The sequence below is a fragment of the Microtus pennsylvanicus genome, chromosome 1 (genome assembly GCF_037038515.1).
Source record: "Microtus pennsylvanicus isolate mMicPen1 chromosome 1, mMicPen1.hap1, whole genome shotgun sequence".
Taxonomy (NCBI): Eukaryota; Metazoa; Chordata; class Mammalia; order Rodentia; family Cricetidae; genus Microtus; species Microtus pennsylvanicus.
Genome location: NC_134579.1, coordinates 193,929,724 through 193,954,770, shown reverse-complemented (window position 1 = coordinate 193,954,770; position 25,047 = coordinate 193,929,724). Strand labels below are relative to the sequence as shown.

At 43.1% G+C, this 25,047-nt stretch overlaps 1 protein-coding gene across 2 annotated transcripts in view; it reads right to left on the bottom strand.

Annotated features, from left to right (window-relative positions):
- Arfgef3 (ARFGEF family member 3) overlaps positions 1 to 25,047 on the bottom strand; it is a 152,479-nt gene that overhangs the window by 103,986 nt on the left and 23,446 nt on the right. Inside the window, exon 1 of one of the 2 annotated variants that reach the window (XM_075948212.1) lies at positions 19,866 to 20,107. The exons of the other annotated variant lie outside the window; for it this stretch is intronic. The gene's annotated coding sequence lies outside the window, so the exon portion shown is untranslated. Of the gene's footprint in view, positions 1 to 19,865; positions 20,108 to 25,047 lie in introns of those variants that run through there. 2 annotated transcript variants of the gene reach the window in all.

Sequence of the window (25,047 nt, the reverse complement as noted above, 5' to 3'; positions counted from 1 at the left end):
TCAGTGACACACTCCCACCAACAAGACCATACCGACTAAGCTCCCACAAACATCAGTAACTGGGGGCCAAGTATTCAAATAACTGAGAATATGGGAGACAGCTCATTCAAACCACAACAGGAGGGAATATATTATTTTCCAGGCGACTCATGTTGCTTTTCCCCTCCCACCAGTTCCACAGGGATTCCTAGTCCCTGCTCTGAGGGGAAAGAACTCTGCCCAACATGGTAGAAACTTAAGGGTCTGTGCTGAGTCAAAGGCTGTTTTGATGGCTTGGCTGGGTTTAGGATTCTGTTAAATAGTCTCTGACAAGATTCCACAATGATCCCTGGGCACAGGATACAGGGGGATAATGGACTGTCCTTCCATCTAAGTCCCTCAGCTCCTCTTATCCTACAGCTTCAGAGCGGAGTTTCTGTCTTAGATCTTGGCTTCAGCTGGAAAGGAACACATGCAAGAATCAGCAGAACTCATGGGACACATCTGATTGCCTTCCCAGCTCTGTGACATCATTACAACCCTCCAGCCTTCCTTTTGTAAAGTGACTTTAATGAGAGTGCGTGACAGGCCTGTTAATTGGAGCTCAGGATAAGATTTATAATAAAGATGCGACACTGCACGCACTCAGTCCCCTTGCACCTTCAGAGCACAGATAAATCATCTTTGGATCTTTCTAAATGGTGCCTTGTTCGGAAAAAAAGCACAGGAAAACAAACATCCATTTGCGTTTAGTGGGCACTGTCTATGCACAGGCATGTGCAAATTCATTCTTGTCTAATGAACTGAAGGCAGCAGGCTTCAGTTTCAGGGCCTGACATGCCATTATTTCTTGAAAAATAATTAGCAGGATGCCATTCTCATGCCCAAGACATTATCTCATGACACGGTGCCTGGTCATGTCAAGGAGACTAAACTCGTCTCCTTAACTGCTCTGTCACAGATCACAGGCCAGCTTCATTAGGCTTGAAGGTGACAGAGGACAAAGGGAAATTTAAAAAAGAATGGGAGAGAATTACAACTTGATAATAATGACCCGCAAACATGAGCAGAAATGAGAATGTCTCGTAAAACCACAGTGTTTTCAGAGTTTGAGGTGCTTCTTCTTTGATACCCTGGCGGGAAGTATCAATAAGTCACTTTGTATTCATGAGGTCACTCCCCATGACTCTGATCTGAGCCATGTATTAAGTCACCATATGATAATATAGTATCTCTTGTTGAAATCAGTGGCTTTTATGTACAATATGCCATGCTGCACGACGTCATATTTACCTTCATAATTACAACACATAAAAGTTAACTACAAAACCAAAATTCGTATTTTATTGAGTTATGCCCTTTGACGGTACAGATTTGCTATGCTTTGAACATGGCTTGTTGCCACCAAAACTCACACTGGGGTTCGGTCCCCAGAGCAGCAATGCTGTGAGTGAGGCTGGATAGGAAGTGTCTGGCCACAGCAGAAGGGCTGTCCTGCAGGGATTGATGCTCTCTCTCAGGACTAAGTTCTTGCTTTCTTGGAACTAGATGAGCTGCAATTAAGAGTGGGGACAGCAACTTCAACTCTGCCTTCTATCTGTTGGTACTGTTTGTCCTTGTCACGTTCCCCAAGATGGAAGCAGCTCATCATCATTACCCAAGGCCACGAAGATGCCAGACGCATGATGCTCAACCTCCTAGCCTCGAGAATAAGAAGACCAAGCAAGCATCTTTTAAAAATAAATTACTCTCTCACATGTATTCTGTCATTATCAAGAAAAAAATAGTCTAAAACAAGATTTAATTGTGCATTAAAAAAATTGAAACTAACAGGGCCAAGATTCCAAGACCCCAGGGGAGAACTTCCTATTTTTCTTAAGCTAACCAAACAGTATTAAGCTGCCTCCTAAGTCTTTATCTTTATATTCAAAGATTAGCGCATCTCTCAACCTTCATCACAGAATCTTCTTTTCTTGGTGGATGGCGATTAATACAGAGACTCCTGACTGAGCAACGTGTAAAGAACAAGAGACCGTGGAGTGCTCCATTCTAAATGAGGCTCGGGATTACCAAAGAACAGGGGGCATGAAGACTGTAAGAGTCAGAGGCAGTGGACAAACAGCAAACTGCGGTTTTTGAACATGACAGGGCGGCTGCACATACTCATGGCAGTTGTAAATGCAAGCATAAGACATGCACAAGTGATGTGGGATGCCCCTCTGTATGCCGTGAATATGTTTTATTATCACTGGTTATTAAAGAAGCTGATTCGGCCAATAGCCAGGAAGAGTCATGCCAGGCAGGAAATCCAAGCAGAGATACAGGGAGAAGGGCAGAGTCAGAACAGATGCTAACAGACATTGGGAAAGCAAGATGTGAGGTAACAACCATGAGCCTCATAGAAATGGGTTAATTTAATTGTAAGAGCTAACTAATAATAAGCCTAAGCCATTGGCCAAACATTTATAATTAATATTAAGCCTCTGAGTGGTTGTTCCAAAACTGCAGGTGGGAGAGAAACATCCAGCTACACACAAGATTAAGTCAACCAAGTTTCCAGCTTAGATGGAAGAAGAGATCATGAAGTCCTACTTTTAGCTGAGATGCTTTTGGTAATTTATGCTTGCTGGAAAAGAGGACAGTTGGGTTTTTGCTTTGTTTGTTTCAAGGATACAGCACCTGAGAAACTGCCCATGCTTTGGTAAATGGCCCAACACACATGTATATACTGGCAGAACTAAGCAGAATCAGTGGGTTTAAATCACAAAGCACCTGAGATTGGGAGGGAAAAGCTGTGGTAGAAATAGGGAAGGAATTAAAAGGGAAAAGAGTTGGTGTAGATTTGATCAAATACAATATACTCATGTCTGAAATTTCCAAACAATTAAAACAAACAAGCAAACAAACAAACCAGCACAAATAACCACCACACTGGGGATGGAGACAGGCATAGCCCAGGTCATGTGACTTTATCCTTTGTGAGTGGCATTTCAGGAGACAATGTGTTCTACTCCATGGCGGTATGAGAAGTTACAAGCTGTTTGAAAGCCAGAAACAATTCACTCCTTGGATGTTCCTGCTGAATTCAAGACACAGCCAGCACCGCTCCCAGTAGCCACAATCTTTCCTATTTTGAGTACAGGATTTTTAGCCTCCTGTTGTGATGCTGCCTTCGTGCTTATGAATACAGACACTTACATCAGCTTGTACCAGTACTGATGGATTTCCACTGAAGAAGCTCTGGCTTCAGTCAATCCCACGGAGCCAGTTGGATCTAAATTGGTTTCTTAACAGACTTTCTCTAGAGTACAGTTAAAACATTTCCATTTTATTCCCGGTCTCATTTATATTTTATTGAAATTGTTTTTGTCGGTGTCGATCCTTTCCTTTTATATTTAAAATGAAGATTAGAGTCACCTGTCAGAGCTATGGTAGGTCTTCAGGATACAGCTAGGATCGACATGAAATCCATTTTCTTCCACAGGCTTGCAAGATTTCTTAGCAAGCCTACTGTAGTTATTAAGTTGAGCCTATAAAATTGTCATTTCTCTTAAGTCAGAAAAGGTTGAATATTGGCAACGTCAGATGATTCAATCTGGCACAGAAATCTGAAATAACATGCTTATGCTCATATTTTACCTCAGGATTTAAGGTGGCATTATCTATCTTTTTCTTATAAAATGCTTACACGTACATAAAAAGATCCAAGAGCATAAAAGGATTACCTAGCACTGGAAATCGATTTGGCTTCTGCCTAAGAAAGAGCTTTCTTAGCTCAGTGCTGACAATGGGCATTTCTACAGAGAGATGGCTCCTTTTCTTTTCATAAGCATCTCTGCATCAATCTTTACATAGAAGATACTTTTATAATTGGAGGAGACTGTTTCTTGTCACTAGTTCTGGTCCTTGTAAAATGGTTCCTATAGCATTTATTTCCCCTGTTCAGTTTAAAAAGGAAATAGCATTTACTTTCATAGACATGGAGTATGAAGAATGAATTCTTTCTTCCATTTCTGGAATTTACTAATGCTCTCTATGGCTGCTGTCTTGTCCATTGAAAATACCTCTCTTTACACTGTGGTATGACCAAGATTTATTGGGGATGAGGTCATGCCCATCATGGCAAGGAGCACAGTGGCTGACTGGCAGGCAGGTAGGCATGGAACTCACTTACTGGAGGAGTAGTTCATGGTTTATATTCTAATCCATAAGCTTGAGGCAGAAAACTAACGAGAATGGTGCAGGCTTTTGAAGCCTGAAAACCCAATCCCCAGGGACTCTCCTCCTCCACCAAGGCCACACTTCCTAAACCTTCCCAAACAGTTCCATCAACCAGGACCAAGCACTGAATATATGGGGCTTCCAGGGACCATTGTTTCTCAAGCCAGTGCAGCAAGAGATAAAGCAAGCCTGTCAATCATCTGAAAAAGATTTCAATGCTAGTTTTTTCCTCTTCACAGTTTGTGTCTATGTTTGAAAACAACTACAAACAAAATAGAAATTAACATAAATACAATATTTTGCTATATTATGAAAGAGTAATAGATTTATCTTATTTAGTCTGAGGTTCTGATCCACTATTCTTTCAATATTTGAAAAGATATGAAGCATGAGTAAAAAAGAAAATTGATAAGGGAGAGTCAATTTTTAATCACTCTGGAAGAAAATTAATGATAGAGTATAGCTTGGTATTTTCCCTCAAAATCTAGTATTATTAATAATACTATTTCTACTATAAGATATAAATTCTATATAATCAGAGAAGGAAAACTATTTCTCTATCTGGGCAGACAACAGCTGACATGATATCCACATTAATTCTAAGGATGACTTTCTAGGCTCCATTTTTGACAAATATTGAGCATGAGTCTAGTAGAAGGTTTGCACTAAGCAAAGAACAAAAGGAGGGTAGGTGTTTTTCCTGTCTCAGATAGAAACAAGAGCCGGCACACCTTATAAACACCACTGAAGGCAAAATACTTGAGAAGTGTTAACAAGACCATTTAAAGGTTTACTGAGACTTTGGAGATGAACAGGAAGGCCAAGCCAGCGACCTCCTTGTCTCAGTGGACACAGTCCACGTGTTGGCCACAGACTGGTCTTCTTCTTTGGGTCAGGTAGCTGCCACTTCCAATCAAAGGATATCTGAGTCAAGGAGGAATGACGGAAGTGACATGTATTAAAGTCTCCAGCGTGCCAGGTACTGCGCTGAGGGCTTAGTTTGCCATTTAGTGACACCCGTGAGTCAACAAGCAAGGACAAATGTGGCTGGCTGGCACTTGTTGCTATAGCAACAGAGAGGAAGAAAGAAAATTGGCATCTGGACATGAGGTAGGAGATGCTCCTGGCCAGTCTGCAGCCTTCACGCTTAGCTTGTTTGTTTGCTTTCCAGTCTCAATGAGCAGTAGATTAAACACTACACACAGAAAGAGTCTTTGTGAAAAAGTCTCCAGGAACAGCTCTCTGAGTAACGGCCTTGCCTCCAGGCCTGCCAACCAGAGCTTGATCCCCAGGACCCACACTGTGAAAGGGAAGAACCAATTCCCTCAATTTTTGTATGACTTCTACATACGCATGATGGTATGTGCATACACACGATAAATTTGGTTTTAAAGAAACTCCTTCTTTCTACCCAGCCACTCCAACCTTTCAGCTCCTGCCTCAGCTACCACACAGTCGTACACTTGGCTTGTACATCTGCTACTGCGAGCTTCTGTAAGATCTGCTGTAAACTGCTCCTCCCTGCCACTAACACTGAACGATTCCCTGGGGAAGCAATGTCTGTGGCGCCATGGAAGGGATCCTGGCTTTATGATTTTCATAAAGACTAAATGTCGGTATGTATATGTATCAAGAGATCAAGAACAGTGACCTGCTTTGGCCTGGAACTGCTTCTTCTTGTAACCCTTTCTAAGAAAATGATCACGGAGAAAGCAAAAAACTTTTACTGTGGGATCATTTGCAATGTAAATAAGCGTAAACCGTAGCAAGCCCATAGAAGGGAATAAAGGGCACTAACAAAGCATTCTGGAGCTTCTATTAACAAAGGCAAATGTCTGGATTTAAAAACAAATGACGTATGTGTTCAGAGTGGGAGAGGAAGGATGAGAGACGGGGAGGAGCTCAAACATCTCCAAATGTGTCTTGTACACTGGGGACTGGAAGGATTCTGGTTTCATTATCTACATTTTTAGTTTATTGTTTGAGGCAGGTAGCTTAGGCTGGCCTACAATTTTTACCTTCCTGTCTCAGACTCCCAGGAGCTGAGACAACAGGCATGGACCACCAGGCCTCTTTGTTTCTGCATTTTAAAGATTTCAAGAATTAAATACAGTCATCTTTTAATAACTATGAGGGACTGTTGCAAGATGTTCAAATCCCTGGGATGAAACAGCACGGATTCTCTGTATATGACCTATGTATACCACCTGTATAGTAAATCATCTATAGATTACTTTTAATATCTAATGCATTGAGACTATTGTGTTAATGTTTGCTAAAATGTGTTGCTTGGGGGAATAACAACAGGAGGAAAATGTATGTAGAGGTTTCATTCCAGTTGCAATTTAAAAATCATACTTTCAACCCCAGGTTGACTGGGTCTGTAGATGCAGAACCCATAGATCCAGAGGACCACTTACTGCTTTAGAGCAGGAACAGTGACATCAGCCTTCCCTGCACCTGCGAAGGCTGCTCTCACCACCTTCCCTTGCTTGCTATTTCCTGGACCCCTGAACACCGAGTGCATTTGCAGTCTGGCCCCAGTCTAAGCCCCGCCCCCCGCACTTCGGCTCCCTTCCTCTCTGCTTCATCCTCCCCACAGCTCTTCTCACACTATCAAAAGCTGGGCTGGAGCCCTGGACCAGCTTCCTCGTTCTTCCTCAAACCAAAGCAAGTCAAACCAAACCAAAACAAAAAAAATCAAAACAACAACAAAACCCCACAAACACACACAACAACAAAAACCTTATTATTTTTCAAAGGCTTACTGAATTCTGTCTTTTCCTGAATGCCTTCTTGATTTACACTAGGCTAACTCATGAACCCAAAATGTAGTGGTTTGTCAAATTTCTAACGTAAAATAACCATATTTAATATAATCATGTTCCCTTCAATAATACATCTCCCTACCGACAAGCACGCAGGCTTCGCATGATAATGCTAACAGCATACAACATGCCTGCAGGCATTATTCTTCCTTCCCTGGTGTATGCCATTCATATGCATTTTGTTTGTTAATGACTTTTTTCAGGACGAACACTCCAGCTGGCAATGGCTCTGCTCAGACTCCAGCAGGACAGCATCCCTCTGCCAGGAATTAGCAAGCTGAAGCAAACCACAGGGAGACTTCCAGCCGCAATCAACAAATCTTAGGTAAGAAGAGAAAAATCACCCGGCAGTAGCAATAGCATTTTTTTAATGCTGATAACCTTGAGTACGTACTGTAGCTACTTTTGGAAAACATGGCAACTCTATGGTATAATCATCTTTCAGAAAACTACACAATCAAGGACAGGTAACTTGAAACATAACAAACCAATCACCTTGAAGAAACAGTGGTTTGGGGCCCTATTCACAACACAATAGCCTATCAAAGCTCACAATAATACACACACACACACACACACACACACACACACACACACACACACACACTAGAACTTTTTACAAAGTAAATGTCCTGACAACAAAATGGTAGGCTAAATGAGAAGCATGGCTTCTGCTAAATAGAAATTTCTAGTACTTGTGGGTAGTATTCATATGTTCTACATGCCCTCAGCCTCTTTGAGAAAAATCATGAAACAGAAGAGGAAGGTGCCCCAGTGGTACAAGCCTATAATGCTGGCTATTTGGTAACTGGAGGCAGGAAAAGTACACTTTCTAGGCTTGCCTGGTCTACAAAGTGAGTTCAAGACCAGACTGAGCAACGTGGAAGAGGCTTCATCTCAAAGCAAAATGAGGATAGGGAGGGGGTTCAGTGGTAGACACCTGCCTAGCATATAAAAGACCCTGGTTCCACCCCAGTTCTATTCAAGGGGTGGCAGAGACAGGAGGCTGGGAAGATGGCTCAATTTGTAAGGTGCTTGCTGTGAAAACAGGAATATCTGAGTCCAGATCCCAAGCATCCAGGCAAAAAGCCAGGCACAGTGACAGGTGTGCTTGTACTCCCAGCATGGGGGAGGCAGAGACAGGAGAATCCCTGGGATTTGCTGAATAGGCAGTCAAGCAACTGGTGAGAGATGCAGTCTCAAAAAATAAGGTGAAGTGATTGTTAGACACATAATATCAATCTCTAGCGTGTCCACAAATGTGCATACTTGTACACCTGCATGCACGCGTGCACAAACACACAGATACAGCGTGCACATGAATACACACATACACCATAGTAATAGTAAAAATTTTCACAAAACACAGGAGGCAGTTCTAATATGTAATATTAGTTATAATATCAAAGTGCTTTCTAAAACCAGTCTATGACTAGATCAACATAACTAAATTAAAATTGGTATTCTTAACTAACAATCCAGGCTTGAGAAATAAGATTTTAATAATAAAGACAAAGTCTTTAATAAACATTGATTTCATTTACTATATATCCAGGCATACATGGAATGTTAGATATATAACATACAACCCACAGAGTAGGGAGGTGACAGACCACTGAAAACATACAGAGACAAGGTCAAGGCAGTAGGCACCTGTATTTCTCAGTCACTAAAATGGAACCAATCCTGAAAAAAAAAATCAAGCATCTTTAGAGATGTGGTGACATTTATTTGGCCCTGAAACAGAAGGGACACCATAAACCTTGGTCAGCCAAAGGAAGAAGAGGGGAAAGACTTGAAGGTATATATGCTCAGGCATAAGTTAATACTCGACTGTGACCAGATGGGGAGGTCGGTGAGAGCAGAGTTTGACAAAGTGGATGTGAATCAGGGCTTAGAGTCTCACAGTGATGCCAGGAGGACTGGCTACAGGCCAGGGGAAGATGAGAAGCGAACGGGAGAGCTTGAATCAAGGCAATTATACAGCCTCAAGCACTGTCTACAGAGGAGAGCTCCAGTGACAACACAGAGAATAGAAACAAGCAGAACATGCTGGGGAAAAGACTGGAATGAAAGCAGTCTGGGTAAGGATGAGATTCAAACTCTCACCTATTCAATTCTTTATTTTCTTCACCCAGAATAAGGAGCTGTTTCTAGGGAGACGGCTTAGGTGGTGAAGTACCTGCTGTGTAAGCATGAGGAGCTGAGTTCTAGTCCCCGATAGCCATGTAAAAGCCAGGTGCAGTGGCTTGCATCTGTAATAACAGTGCTAGAGCAAGGGGGGCACAGACAGGGGGAATCCCCGGATTATTAGCCAGTTAGCCTAGCCAAGTTGACAAGCTCTAGGTTCTGTGAGATAGCCCCTCTCAATAAAAAAAGATGGAGAGTCAGCAAGGAAAACGCTACCATGCTGACTTGTGGCCTCCATCTATGTGCTCTCTCAGTCTTTTCTCTGTCTCTTTCTCTCTAGCACACATACACATGCACCCATCCTCCCACACAGATGCACATATCCACACAAGTACTTAGCATACATGAAATAAAAAAAATGTGACTGATATTACTTGCTGAAGAAGTGTTGTAATGATTAGACAGTTGTATTAACAGATTCTTTTTTTTTTATTGAGAGAAAGAAGAAAAAAAAAAAACAAGTTTCCACCTTCTCCCAGCCTCCCATTTCCCTCCCCCTCCTCCCACCCTTCTTCCCCTCCTCCCACCCTTTTCCCCCTCCTCCCACTCCTCTCCCCCTCCCTCTCCAGTCCAAAGAGCAGTCAGGGTTCCCTACCCTGTGGTAAGTCCTAGGTCCTCCCCCCTCCGTCCATATCTAGGAAGGTGAACATCCAAACTGGCTAGGCTCCCACAAAGCCAGCACATTGCATAGGATCAAAACCCCGTGCCATTGTCCTTGGCTTCTCATCAGCCCTCATTATTCGCCATGTTCAGAGAGTCCAGTTTTAACCCATGCTTTGGGCATCCCAATTTTCACAGTGCTACTCAAATCCCCTACACATCACCCATTTATCTTCCTACTTATTCGATCTGACTTGTCCTTCAAGAGGCCTCCTAACTACAGATACAGACACTTCAGGTCACAAGTCCTACAAACAGCTGTTCATGGGCAGCTTTCAGGCCTAGAGATAGAGACCCAAACACCTATGGTACCACATGTCCTCTGAAAAAGAGCTGCATCTGAAGCCCAAATGCAGTTTCTGGAAGACGTGTGCATGGTCCAAGTAGGAGTTCTGAGGTCTCAGGTACTGAGAATGTGAGAGGCAAGTTTCTGGGGACATCTGGTTGGCTCTGAAGAAAGCAAGAACGGGGCCACTGCCATATGACCTCAGGGCAGGCCCCTTGTCACTCATATCTTAGGGTAGTAATGATAACATTAACACAATGGTCTCATGTGATTGTCTTTCCATTGTTGTAGTTGTCTGGTTATTATAGTCTTGTTGTGATCATTTGAAAGCATGAGGAAGGACCCGACCCTGCTATAATATGGGCCCTCATCGGATATACAATGTATTCAGTGCTTGTCTACAGAAATGGAGGGAGGATCGGGACCCACAGATGGCAGAACGGGGCAGAGTGGATCTCCTGTAGAAACAGTTTAGAGAAGCGTGTGCAAAGTATACCAGCTGCATCACTGGGAACTGAGTTCAAGGGGCTCCTTTGGGGCATTCATCTGTTGATAGGTAAACTAGTATGGAACTCAGGAAAACCTTAGAATTATCTGGAAGTGGTAGCTGAAGTTTTGGGTGAGAATTCTAAAAAAGGTGAAGGTATAGAATAAAAGGATGGGACTCTGAGCAATCTTTCTAGAAAGTGAGTGAACAAAAACAGAACACCAACAAAAAGTCAAGAGGATTCTGTGATCATCAGGAAGATGCCCGGAAGAGGACTCTGGGATCATCAGGAAGATGCCTGGAAGAGGACTCTGTGATCATCAGGAAGATGCCTGGAAAAGGACTCTGTGATCATCAGGAAGATGCCCGGAAGAGGACTCTGGGATCATCAGGAAGATGCCCGGAAGAGGACTCTGGGATCATCAGGAAGATGCCCGGAAGAGGACTCTGTGATCATCAGGAAGATGCCCGGAAGAGGACTCTGTGGTCATCAGGAAGATGCCCGGAAGAGGATTCTGTGATCATCAGGAAGATGCCCGGAAGAGGACTCTGTGGTCATCAGGAAGATGCCCGGAAGAGGACTCTGTGATCATCAGGAAGATGCCCGGAAGAGGACTCTGTGATCATCAGGAAGATGCCCGGAAGAGGACTCTGTGATCATCAGGAAGATGCCCGGAAGAGGACTCTGGGATCACCAGGATGACGCCCGGAAAGCTGTCCTTCAAAGTCATCCTCATTTAGTGCTAGTACCCTACTCACTGAGTGCCTACCTTGTGCAGACAGCAGGCTTGGTATACCTTATCTCTTAATTATACTGCTTAAAACACTATGCAGGATTGATAGGTAATTATTTCTGTTACCAATGAGCCAATGGGCTCAGAGCGAGTTAATAACGTAACCTAGCAATCTAACTATGTACCTTAAAACAGCAGGCCCTAATGAATGCATGAGCCTACTGTCAAAAGCTGGAAAAACAGGAACACCTTAGCTCCTGCTCTAGAGGTGGAGGTGTGGAAAGGAAGGAAAGTGATGCACCTATGCATCAGAGCCAGTTGCGACCTAAGAAGTTTCTGCCATGTCATTTCATATTCACCAGAACTTAGACATTATCAGGTCAATGTCACAGATGAAGATGTGGGGCATGTACCCATGGGCAAAGCTGGTAAGTGGAGGAGTCCAGGTTCGAATGTTAAGGACCTTATGGCAGAAGGGTCTTTACCCTTTGCATAGTAACATTCTCAATGCAACACATGCTAACTTCAGAGACAAAGGTATCCATGACATTAAAAACAAACACAGGCACTCGTAGGAGTTAACCAATATATACTCTGTTAAGTTATCCTACACTGTCCCCAAAACAACCTCCTATGAGATGAGAGCAATCAAGAATTGCTTCCATCTGAATAGCACACTCCCATGTAAGAGAAGCAGGCACGCAGCGCCAGAGAATAAATCGGTCTCTATCCGTCACGCTTTCATTGATTTTTATCTACAGCCATGAAAGTTTCAGCATCGAGCCATTAAATTTAGCCTCAAACATAAAAGCTAAGTATCAGGATAGTATGAGCTTATGGAAAGGCCAAAGGTACTACCTCAAGCTTTGGCTCTGGTGCTGGGATCAACTGACCCATTCAAGCCTAGCAGCCATTCTTCAAGCATGGGCTCAGTACTTTAAAATCGTTTTCTCAATTTACTCATTCAGCCTCATGAGTGCTGCTCTCATGTGCCCTTCTGCACCCCCAGAAAACCTCCTGGCAGTGTTACTGTCTCCCCAACACCAGGGTATGCATAGAATATGGAGGCTTGGAGGTTCATTATACAGGAAAGGGTCATATTACTGTTGGGGAACCACACTCACCCTCCTTGGCTTATCATTAGCTAACAATGGATGTCCTTGTGAAAGCCACTGCCAACCACTCAGCGGTCTTAGTTAATACCACAGTGGCATGCTGCACCTAAAAGCTGTGTTAGGAGTCGGGTGTGAAGGGTTATGCACTGGAAACTCAGTCCCCTAGTGAATGGTACTCTTCCGGGAGGTTCTGGAAACTTTAGAAGGTGGAACTTAGTTGGAGGAAAGACATCATTGGGGTTGGGTCTTGCTTTCAGATCTCAAAAAGGACTTGGGGGAAAAATGTCCTCTGCTATACACTTTCCCCACCTTGATGCCCTGCGAAAGCACATGGGGGCAACTATGGACTGAAACTTGAGAAGCTGCGAAACACATGCATAGTTCCCCATTAAGTTATTCTCTTGGTTACTACGGTCAGAGTGGCACAACAGAAAATAAATAATAAATAAATAAAACTTTGCCTGTAAAGAGGAGGGGCTATCTGGGATTTTTATTCCAGTTTCTGACTAACCATTAAAACCTTAACTGTGATAAGGTCAGTATTTAAATGACTTTTCCCCTCACATTAGCTTGATGGAGTGTTAATAGCCTTTAAAATGCTCTCAAAGAGCATTAACATTAGGAAATGTTTTCCATATATATGTATATACATCCCATATATATATACGTACATATACATGGAAATATATTCCACATACATAAGTGTATATATAAGCTATATATATAAGCTGTAAAGGATTAGATACTACATATTCCAGTTTTCAATATACATTCTCTAAAGGACATAATCTAGCTATTATGGGTCATTATTTGTAAGTGATATGGCGTTTTCATTTGGTAGTCAAGGTGTAGGTTTAGATTTGATCAACTTTGGGCAAATAATCATCCCAACACCAGAATCCTCATCTGTACAGTGGGGGATAAAAAACCTTATGCATAGTTCAAGTGACATAACACTGGTGTCATTTTAAGGGTGCCAATCACAGTTCCCAGAATTTTTTCACTTTTTTTGGGGGGGGGGTGAGCCTAGCCTTTTACAGTTGAGCCATCTCTTTAGCCTTTGATTTTTTTTTTCACTTTCTATAGTAAGGCTGTCTTTCATTTATACCCTGACAGCAATCCCTTTAAAAAAACAAAACAAAAAATAAGTGTTATATATGTATTCTGTTAATTTCCTTTCCTTTCCTTTCCTTTTCTTTTTTTTTTTTGACACAGGGTTTCTCTGTGTAACAGCACTAGCTGTCCTGGAACTAGCTCAGTAGACCAGGCTGATCTTGAACTCAAAGAGATTCACCTTCCTCTGCCTCCTGAGTGCTCGTGACACCACCGCTTGGCCTAGTCTGTTAATTTCTAAGTAATTTAAAACTAGCAAAGTCCAAACTGAGACGTTTTAACATTTTGAAGTTATGGCTGTGGCCCTCTGTTAAAAGTTCTTCTTTCTCCAGCCATTGAAATTCTTTCAGCCATCTGTGAGATGGCTAAACCCCACCAAATAATTCATTTTGGCAAGAAACATCAGTGAACAATGATGTAAAATTCATTTCCCCATAATCAGTAACTTTCTGAAGAAATATGTTTGGGGATTCCAAATCTTGGCTATCCTTTTAGACTTCGCCTAATAAATACGTTTTAGAGATAGGTGTTGGGTAAGACCCAAAGTCTTGGTCTGGCTCCTTACTAGTTGCCTGTTTTAAACACACCACACACTATACTTCCCTCTGTTGGCTTGTAAAGTCAGATGAAGACCTGCCAGAAAACAGCTGACTCTGGCCCAGCACGATAGAAGTGTTCATTAGAAATTCAGTGTGAAAATTTGGAGATTTTTGCTTTGGCTTGCCTTGGACACAATCACCCCAGAGGCACTGTGTTCCTAGCATGTACCAGGAATATGCTGCTTTGTTACATTTGGAATGATATTCAACACTATGTGCCTGCAGGACTCTGTCTACATCAGACATCTGATGAAGACAAACAAACATACTCAATATTCTGTATTGGTGTGTGCTTGCACAAGTATGTATGGGCGCATGTGTGTATATATACACAGCTTTCATTCCTCAGAAGCCATCCATTTTGGTTTCTGATAGGGTCTGTCACTGGTCTCGAGACTGATGAAGAGGCTAGACCCCGGGAGTCTGTCTGTCTCTGCCTCCCAGTGCTGAAATTACTGCCATGCCCAGCTTACTACATGGATACTAGGGGTGGAGTTCAGGTCCTCTTGCTTCTGTGGCAAGCACTTCATAGATAGCGCTATCTCCTCAAGCCTCAAGAGAACTTATTTATTTTTAACATAATGGAAGAAAGAAAAAAGCAGCAGTAATTAGTGTTCTGTTGGTAAAATAATAAAAGCCCAACAGCTGCTAAAATGAAGACGGAGACAGCTTCCTGATGACAAGCTCCAGTCAGGGCACAGAAACGGAACTGTAAAGACGGGTAGTCTGACCCTCACTGTGGTGGCTTGAATAAAATGGTCCCCAGCAGGCCCATAGGGAGTGGTACTATTAGGAGGTGTGGCCTTGTTGGAGTAAGTATGATGTTTTTGGAGGGGGCATATCACTAGGGGGTGGGCTTTGATGTCTCTGAAGCTCAAATCAGTTCACCTCCTGCTGCCTAAGGACCAGGCAGCTTGTTCTCCAGCTAAGAGTCTTCTTGTGTGTCACCCGCCATGATGATAATGGACTAAACCTCTGAACTGTAAGCCAGCCCCAATTAAATGTTTTTCTTTAGAAGACTTGCCGTGGCCATGGTGTCTCTTCACAGCAATACAACCCCAACTAAGATACTTATTATAGATGGAAAGGAGGAGCTTGTAAGTTTGCATTGATCTTGATATTCTCACCATTCAGACATGCTAGAGACCACAAAGATCCAACACAATACAGCCACATGCATCAGGCATGACCATGGTTGTCTTACATCTAAACAGGGACTTGGTGAGTTAGCAAAACTTCACCCACAAAGGACACCTACAACTTAATGAAAACTGGTTTAGATCTTGAAGTCTGGTGAGGACATTTGCTTGGAGGAAAGATGATGGGAGGCCCTGCTGGTTAAAGGTTGTAGTCCACCATGCCTGGACATCTCTCTCTGAACTCAGTGCAAGAGGGAAGACTCCCCCCTGCCTGCTGTGGGGGTTTCCTACTCTCTGCCTGACCTTATTTGGAAACTGTCCCTGAGCCTGACCTACCTTAGATGTGACCTTTGACATAGTTTCCTGCAAATGCTCTCTCCTGATGCCACATATGAAACATTGTGCCAGGAGCTTCACAATAGGACCATGCTGCCACACATAACTAGGCATTATACTTGGAGCTTTCTGATAGGAGCAGGATGCATAATGCAAATTAGGTGATATCCCCTCCTTCCCTGCCACAGTTCCCATTCTATATATCTATATAGCTCCCTTACTCTGGAGTAAAGCTGAGCTGTAACACTGAAACTGCCTCCTGGAAGGTTATTTCCACCATGTTTACAGGCCATACAAAGCCCTGCTCACTGCTTCTGCTCCTGTCCTGTGGCCTGGTGGTCAATGGACCACAAATAAAAAGAAGGTCCCACAGAAAGAGGAAATTGCCAAAAAATTTCTGAGAGTCATGAAGGGGGCTATAAACAAAGGTTTCTCTTCTTCCTAAATAAACACTCAGAGGCTTATATTAATTAAAAAAGTTTGGCTGATGGTTCGGGCTTATTATTAACTAGCTCTTAGTTTTAAATTAACCCAATTTTATTATTTTATATTTTACCACAAGACTTGTGGCTTATTTCCTCACATCTTGCTTCTCTCCCCGACTCTGCCTCCTCCCCGTCCTTTATCTTTGCTTGGATTTCCAGCCAGGCTATATTCTGCCTGGCTGTTGGCCAAAATCAGCACCTTCATTAACCAATGGTAACAAAACATATTCACAGTATAAAGAGGGGCATCCCATATCATAGAGGGGTAAATCAAAGCATATAATGTAAATGTTTGAAAATGTCATAATGAAACCCATTGCTCTATGCAAAAGACTCTAAAAAAATTTATTAGGTATGTGAGGATTTTAAATATTATAATAAATAATTGGCTATACCTACTGTGTAGGCATCCCTACTTAAGGAAAAGTGGCTCTTTTTCTACAAGGTAGAAGGTGAAAGGTCTCTCCATTCATTTTCTATCCTAATGTCAATGAGAGCAATCCCTAAGTGGACAAAAACACAGTAATTGACTCCACCACCTGTTCCCCCATCGCAGCCAGCTGCACAGATGCCTGGTTACCAGGGCAACTGAACACACAGTTTCCATCAAGTTAAAGTGAGCTGATGCATGGTGTTTTCCCCACTATTGCAGGAAGGTATCCAAAGCACTCTCTGTTCTGGCCTCTCTCAAGGGTATGCCCAGCAGGGTCCAAGTGACCAAAAATCCTGCTGGTGATGAATATGAACATGGTTAAAATGACCTGGGAAAATAATCACACTCAAGTGCTGGGGAGTACTCGCTCAGTGCCATGCTTTATAACCACGCTGGGCAGTGTTTACCTCCCTAGGAACACAGAAGGACCCAATGTTCTGATGCAGGCTGGAATGACTGGATTGTCCCTGATAAACCAGAGAATCTCCTGCTGGGTTACCAAGGCAGCTTGACTACCCACCTAGAAGCCAGCATTTTGAGTGAGGAGCCTCCTGATGGTGTTTAAGGTGGAAGATCTAAGGAGAGCCAGAGCACTGTAAAAAGTGCTGGGGTCTGTTAAAAAGGACTCCAGTCCACCTCTGGGAGATCCATGATGCACTCCTGGCCAATCAGCACAGGGTACAACCTTGGCAGACGACTTGGCTCTTTACTGGATTTTTAAAGTGAGCATGAGATATAAAAGAGCTTTGGAAGCAAAGGTGCATGCAGTGATGGGAGCCTATGGAAATGGGATCTCATTGAGCTGCTGGCCCTGGATCAGACCCTTGTGTTCCCTATGAGTCTTATTGCCCTAGCTGTACAATGAGGATGACTACCTCTGCTTTCAGAAGTGTGGCTAGCAGGCCACCATGACTCAGTGACTTGCCCTTAGTGAGCAGATTCGAACAGCCTAACAAATAACTGGACCGTGGCTTCCCAACAACCCTACTCATCCATTTCCAGACTCCTTTGCAGCTCTGGAAATACCTTTTCTCTCTTGAAAGAACCAGGCCTGTTCAGCTGGGGCTGCCTTTCCATCTTCGATCTTTTTCTTTGTCTACTTTCTGTCCTGTGGATATAGGTATGTTATCTGGAATGTCAGCACATTTTTTTGTGGCATGAAGAAGGAAATATAATCATAAACCAAGGAATCAGGACCCCACCAGTGCTGAGGGCCTGCCTGTAGAGTGCCTACCACACTAGGAAAGCAAGCCCCTTTTCATTGGGATCACTATTGGCTGGGCTTTCTACCATTTACAGTGGAAAGAATTTGTAACTTGAGTATGTCAATCAGGCTCTATTTATAGGGAGAATCCAATACTTTGATGTTCACATATATGCTTTCTGTCTCGAGACATTTCCCAGGGACGAACGACGGAGAGACAGAAAGAAGCAGTGGTTCCTGTGATAACACGTCTAAGTGGCTGACAATCAACAAACGCCTGCTGAAGATGCAGAATACAGCATCGCTCACATCTGTGCTTGAAGTCATACTGTATTTTAGTTGCAATGTCTCAAGCCAATGATTTTTTTCTAAAAAGCCTCAGATTCTCATTAAAATATAGATACCGGCGCCAGTTATACCCATGTGTGAAGTTAACGAAACAACATACATGAAGTTACAATTCCCACTAAAGAGTAACATGCTCTGATTAGAGCCTTCAGAATTAGGGGCCAGTCAAACTGTGTTAGAGACTGACCATAAGGAGGTGGATATTAGATTTAAGTGGGAGAGAACACAAGTCAATTGGCTATTCACATAGGTATGGATATGTGTGTGTGCATGCATGTATGTGCATGTATTCATCTCTATGCCTGGGGATGTGGGACAAGATATCAACATTCCCATCTAAGACCCATACCTTGTGAATGCCAGAGATGGCTCAGTGCTCATCCCTGTTTGAGAAGAGGTACCAAGCATCTACTCTAGAACCAACTCCGTAACCTACAGAGGAAATAAAAATAAGTGGAAGCAGCCATCAAGATATTTGGCTGCCATATTCATCCAGGGTTGTCCAACCTTTTATTTTCTATGGGACACCCTGAATCAATTATGTTTTGTGGGATATTTGCATTCTATGTGAAGATGTGTTGCTGTTATGGTTGTAATAAAAAGCTGAATTGCCAAAGCTAGGAAGGAGAGAATAGGTGGGACTTCCAGGTGGAAAGAAGTCAGAGAGATGGATCTAGGTGTAGGGGGGCAGGGGATGTCAAGGGGACACAGAACAAATTGAACATATGCAACAGAGGAGAGGTAACCAAGTCACATGGTAGAACATAGATTAATAAGAGCGGGGTAGTTAAGTTATAGTTAGAAAAAAAGCCTAAACTAAGGCCAAGCTTTTATAATTAATAATTAGTCTCTGTGCCATTATTTGTGGACTGGTGAACCTGATGAAAAACGACTACTACTACATTTGGGTCACACATTAAAGCAAGGAGTGTCCAGCCTGCTGCCATGGGTTTTGAGAGCTCACATATATATATTTTTTATTGTGACATGAAGATGTTGTTGTCCTCTACGAAGTTCATGCTTCATAATCATGAAATTGAGTTGGAAAAAAAGCAAAAACTTCTCATGAGACTTCAAGTTTACAGTATTATATTGGGCAAATGCACAGCTTTCTTGACGCGCATTTAGATGACAACAGTGGTTTGGACACCCCGATTCTAGACTGCCATCCCTTCCCATGCATCCCTGACAGTCATGTGGGTTCCCTGAGAAGAGTGAATCTGGTGAGTAGCAGGCATTTTCTTTTAGACCACCAACCAGCTCTCAAATCATGGTATAGAAACTTCTTATGAGTTTTGAATGTTCAGCCTATCTTAGACTCATCTCTGGCTAGCTCATTTAACTTAATCTTTTCTCTTTATCTACCTTTTTGCCTTAGCATTTCTTATTTTTCTTTCCTTCTCTATATCTTATTTTCACTGCTTCTTGTGTCTGCTGGCTGGCGTCTCTCTTGTTTCTCTTTTTCACCTCCTATTCATTCTCTCTGCCTTCTAGCCCTGCCTATTCTTTCTCTGACTATTGGCCATTCGGCTCTTTTTTAGACCAATCAGGTGCCTTAGACAGGCAAGGTGAAACAAAGGCAACACATATTTAAATAGAGAAATACACATTCTTACATCATTAAATGAATGCAGCATAACAAAAGTAACACACCTTTACACAGTTGAAGCAACATTGTGCAGCATAAACAATTGTAACACACCTTTACCTTTGAAGAGAGATTCCACAACACTGGTGCTTGCAGCTAGAGCCATAGACAAGCCAGACCTGAAGCTTCTTGAAACAGGAGGCAGGGTGGCTCCGGGTTTAGGTAAATTCAATGTTTCCACGATACAATTACGAACCCAAGTCTTTCCATTTTCCATTTAGTCCACCCTGGAATTCTGGCTTTACCTCTTTGTTGGCTCTTCTCTTTTTATGGCTGTGCTGGAGTTATGACCTCTCCAAGTACTGAGGGACAGTGAGAAATTTCAGAGAGAGAATAAGCATCCTCAGGGATCAGATAGCAATCCTCTGGCATTCTGGAGCAGGGCAGGCTGTGGCAGACCAGCCATTGGCATAGCCTCTTGGGATGCATAAGGCTGATTAACATAAAGCTGCTCCTACTCCCAGTGAGGCTGGGGTTAGGGGTGGCTAGATGCTGGGCAGGCAGGCAGGCAGCATTCTTTTTTTCTCTAAAAAAAGTGAACAGCCCAGAGACTTTACAAATGCCCACAATTACCCATTGTTTTCATTTGCTTTCCATTGCTATGATAAAACACTGACCAAAAGCAACTTGGCAAGGAAATGGCTTGCTTGGCTTAAACATTACAGTCCATTGTTAAAGAAAGTCAAGTAAAGAAAGCAATGTAGAGACTATGGAACAAAGTTGGTTGCTGACTTATTTCCTCTTGTTTGCTCAGCCACCTTATGTAGCCCAGGCCTACCTGTCTGGGGATGACACTGCCTATGACAGGGTGGGCCATCTTTCATCAGTCAGTAATCAATAAAATACCTTACATCATAGACACAGGATGGAGGCAACTCTTCAATTGGGATCCTCTCTTCCCAGGTGACAATAGGTTTGTGTGGAGTTGACCACTGATGCTAACTATGACACATGCCTTCAACTGTTAAAAACTGAACCCAGCTATTGCCATGTGCGTGCTGGAGTACTATGGGATGGGGAAACGTACTGTCCTCCTAGTTAACTGTCACCGGAACTGCTGACCTCCATCTTGGTTCATCCCAAAGAGCATTTAAGACTTCATGGTCAATTATGTCCGGTCCTGTTAGCTCAATCCCCAAAAGCATGTAAGATTGGCATTGTCAAGTGCACCAAGTCCTGCTAGGTCAGTCCCACTGGTTCAAAAGCCCAGGGACAGTTAGGTCTATTTATCCTTTAGGAACAGGAAATAATGCTTCTTAACATCTCACAATTCTTAGCTGCTCCTTTGTTTCTGGTATGCTTGTTTTCTGATCTAAAACCACACATTGGAACTCAGGCTAGAAAAACATTGGATTCCTCTTCAGACTTGTAGGATACCACAGGCCTGTTTGTCGGGGTGGCATTCACTTATACACATTGTGTGTTCTGTAGAGTACAGCCTTCCTTGATATAGAGCATGAGAAATGCATTCTTCATGGGGATATTAAAGGAAAATTTCCATAGCTATTGAAGATGGCACACCCAGATTAAACATGCTTTTTGGGGGGGTGGGGAAATACTTCTACTAACATACAGTATAATAGGTTTATTATTGTAATTTTTAATAAAATCAATCTTTTAAACATCTGTTTTAGTGTGCAGTATGATAACTAGATGTAATCCAAAACTTCTCTAAAAGACCCCTGTGGGGCTGGAGAGATGGCTCAGCAGTTAAAGCAGTGACTGCTCTTTCAGAGGACTCAGGTTCAATTCCCAGCACCCACATGGCAGCTTGTAACTGTCTCTAACTCCAGGATCTAACACAAACTTACATGGAGGCAAATCACCAATGCACATAAAATAAAAATAGAAAGAAGAAAGAAGGAACAGGGAGAGAGGGAGGGAGAGAGAGAAAGGGGGAGAGAGAGAGAGAGAGAGAGAGAGAGAGAGAGAGAGAGAGAGAGAGAGAGAGAGCGAGCGCGAGCCTTGGGACCTCAGCCATTTCAAGTACACAAGGTCTTGAGCACAAAGGACTGAAGAAGTTGCTCAATTGGCCCATGACAGGGACACACTCTTAAAGGGACTCTACAGGCGGGAGCACCTTTCCTGCCATTTATGGGGGAGACACAGAGGGCATAGGGGTTCAGAACAAGGACCTTCCTCCTAACGGTGCTGCTCTGTGGCCTGTCATATCATGTCCCCATCCTGGTCACAGAGTTGCTTGCCTACCTTTCAGTTTTAAAGACATCAGTGGGCATAATAATGCGCTTAATATCATACACGGCAGACTTAGACACAGGACCTAGTGTTCTGTCCTGACACGCTCACTCCCCACCCCAGCAAGGGGCATCTTCCTCGAGAGGAAGTTTGTGTTTCACTCTCACTGTGCTCTCTGCATGCAGAACGCTGCGGGTTGGACTCTGAGTCCAGGACACCTGCACCCACCTGTTTACTCCCCCCCACCCCCCCCCCAAACAGAACTCAACACAATTTCCTCGCCGAGGAGACTGACATTGACAGAGCTAACAGGCAATCTCGGAAACAATCTTTGACAGAGTTATCCTTCATCCTGCTGCCTGGCGTGCTCACCAGAAACCAGCGCTGTGTTTCTTTCTTAATCAAATATCCTGTTGACTTCTAATCACATCTATATTTTCACTGCCTGAAACCCACCAAGGCGTCCGTCTACCTTTTCAGCTAATGTCATGTGAGCTCATTTTCTGTTAGGGTTTAGGGTTTAACTGAAAAGTTTAGGCAGTAAACCTGGCAGCTCTCTCCAGCACTTGATGTTGGAGGCCCCGGTCCTCAGATCCCACCCTTTGCCCTTCCCATTCCTCTGCATCTCTGCGACAACAGCGCACACTGCACGCAGCTTTTCCCCACCAGCTGCCTCTGAGATCTGCAGACAAAAACCCTTTTGTGTTTGAAAAGTTTTCTCCCAGCTTTGGTAAATACAGAAAGAAACAAAACGGGATTTACGACAGAAAGCAAGCAACACAGAAGTTACAGTTGGGAGGGGAAAAATATCTTTGAAACATAACGACTTCCTCTGGATTTCATTTGATTGAAACACTAAGCTTGCTTCAGCTCAGAATCTAATGTGTTCTAAAAGCAATTCTTCAGCTATGGTATGACATAAGCCTCTCTTAAGTTTTCTCTCAATAAATCTCTTAAGTTTTCACTCATCTTCACCCACTGAAGGAGTCCTAAGAATTGCTGCTGCAGACTCACCACAGGGCCAAGGCAGCGGAAGCTGGGAGAAGTCAGAATTACTTATTTCATTACATAATTACTCAGGCTTTCCCGGTGGGTATTCACATCAATTCCGTGGAGTTTCCTCTGCTTTCCAAAGACGCAAAGTCAATTTAGGTCATTCCCTGGCAACATCGTGCATATATACTAATCTTGATCACTCTAATAATTCACGAGTTGCCTCTTGGTTCTGAGTTCAGAACACTCTTTCAAACTTCTGTGTGTTTTTTTTAGAAGTTGCACTGAAATTTGTCTTATGCAAGGTGTGCCAATGCACACGCCAGAACATTATATTGTGCTCACAAGTGGTGGCAAAAGAGCACATTTTCAAAAAACTGTTCAGAAATGATGCTTCATCAAATAATTTTCTATATGAAATTAATTTCTGTAGACATTAGTTCTTCCCTAAGTAGAGAAAGGAAGGATTGGGAGCTGGTAGACAAACAGACCTATATGTTAAACCATGGAGGAAGTGCTACCTTGCAAGGACTTAACAAGGAGATTTTTGGCATCCAGTTGTCCTGGGTCCGCCCTGGGCTGGCTCAGGAGCATCCTTCCTCACTCCAGCTCCAGGGCTCACCAAGCCATAGAGTTTGGACTGCCCATGGGCCAGTGAGAACAGCATTCATAGTATTAAAAGGGTCCCCTAAACCATAACTAAATTTGAAACTTGGGAGCTTGTGTTCTAAGATGCCTGGAACTTAGATGGGAAAATATGGCTCCTGAGCACATCAAGAAGTGTAGACGCTCAAAGAGGCACACAGTAAGTCTGGTGTCGAAGGCATTGAACTTATCCTGAAAAAGATATCAAGATATCATGATACCACTGAGACTCGGAGACTGATACACAGACATTTCACCTAGATCTAAATATGCAGTAAAATAAAACATAAGACATAAAATATCTAATAAAAATTTCCCAGGAAACAAAGAACAATTCTAGCTTTTTCTAAGAAGTGTCTGCAAAAGACACTATCCCCCAAAACAGTGAAGACGAGAGATACAAACTCCCTGAGCCACTGACATCCTGGAACTGATAGGTTCAGCATCACACACATCACCTAGAACCAACTTCTACAGTCAGAAGCAACTCTCAGAGGCACACTCTGAAACTAAAACAAGGATGTTGCTCTAAAAGTAGCCATACAATTAATTATAAAAAAAACACACACACATAGAAAAACTGGCACAGCATACATCGTATCCTAGTCAAGTGATAGGGAAAGAACTAAGACACAAAATTAATGATTTTTTAGGGGGTGGGTGGGAGGTATGTCTCTTCAAAGAAGGCATCCATTCATACAAAAGTGTGAGAAAATCATCACGTCTTTGTCATAAAGGAAGGATGAGTAGCCATGGCTTCCCGACTCATACCTTGGTGACCCCTGAAAATACCTGCCAAGTGGGCCTGGGGTTGGCCCACCCTAGCATCTATCCCATCTAGGAAATTTTGGAGCTCATGAAGGGACTGGTCCTGTGGAATAATACCTGCAGGATCTCCAAGACTTGGGGTGGCCACAAGATATCCCAGAGGAGTTCCGGTGAGAATCCAATGATGATGGTGTACCAGAAACCCGAGGCCCTGAGTCAGACCAGTGACTCACTGCAGGGAGCATTTGCTAGTAAAGCTGATAGGACAAAAGGGTCTTCTGTGTGACACACTGAGGCCCCCCCATGCCGTCAGGATGAATAAAGAGGTGCTGGAGAGGCAGGAGAGAAAGAGAAGCGAAGACGTTTTGTCTGTTTTGTTTGGTTGGTTCCTGTTTTTGTTCATTTACTTTGTTTTCTTTGGTGGGCAGTGCTGCAGGGATGAGGGGAGGGTGGGGGGTAGAGATGAGCAGAATTGGGATGCATGATGTGAAATTCTCAAAGAATCAATACAGAAGTTAAATTTGAAAAAAAGCAAAGCAAAGCAATACCCGCCAAGGCTGACAACGCCTCCGTCTTAGCTGGGGTGGAGGCTGCACGTCTTTGCTACATTATGGCTTCCACAAGTGGAGACTGTGTCACT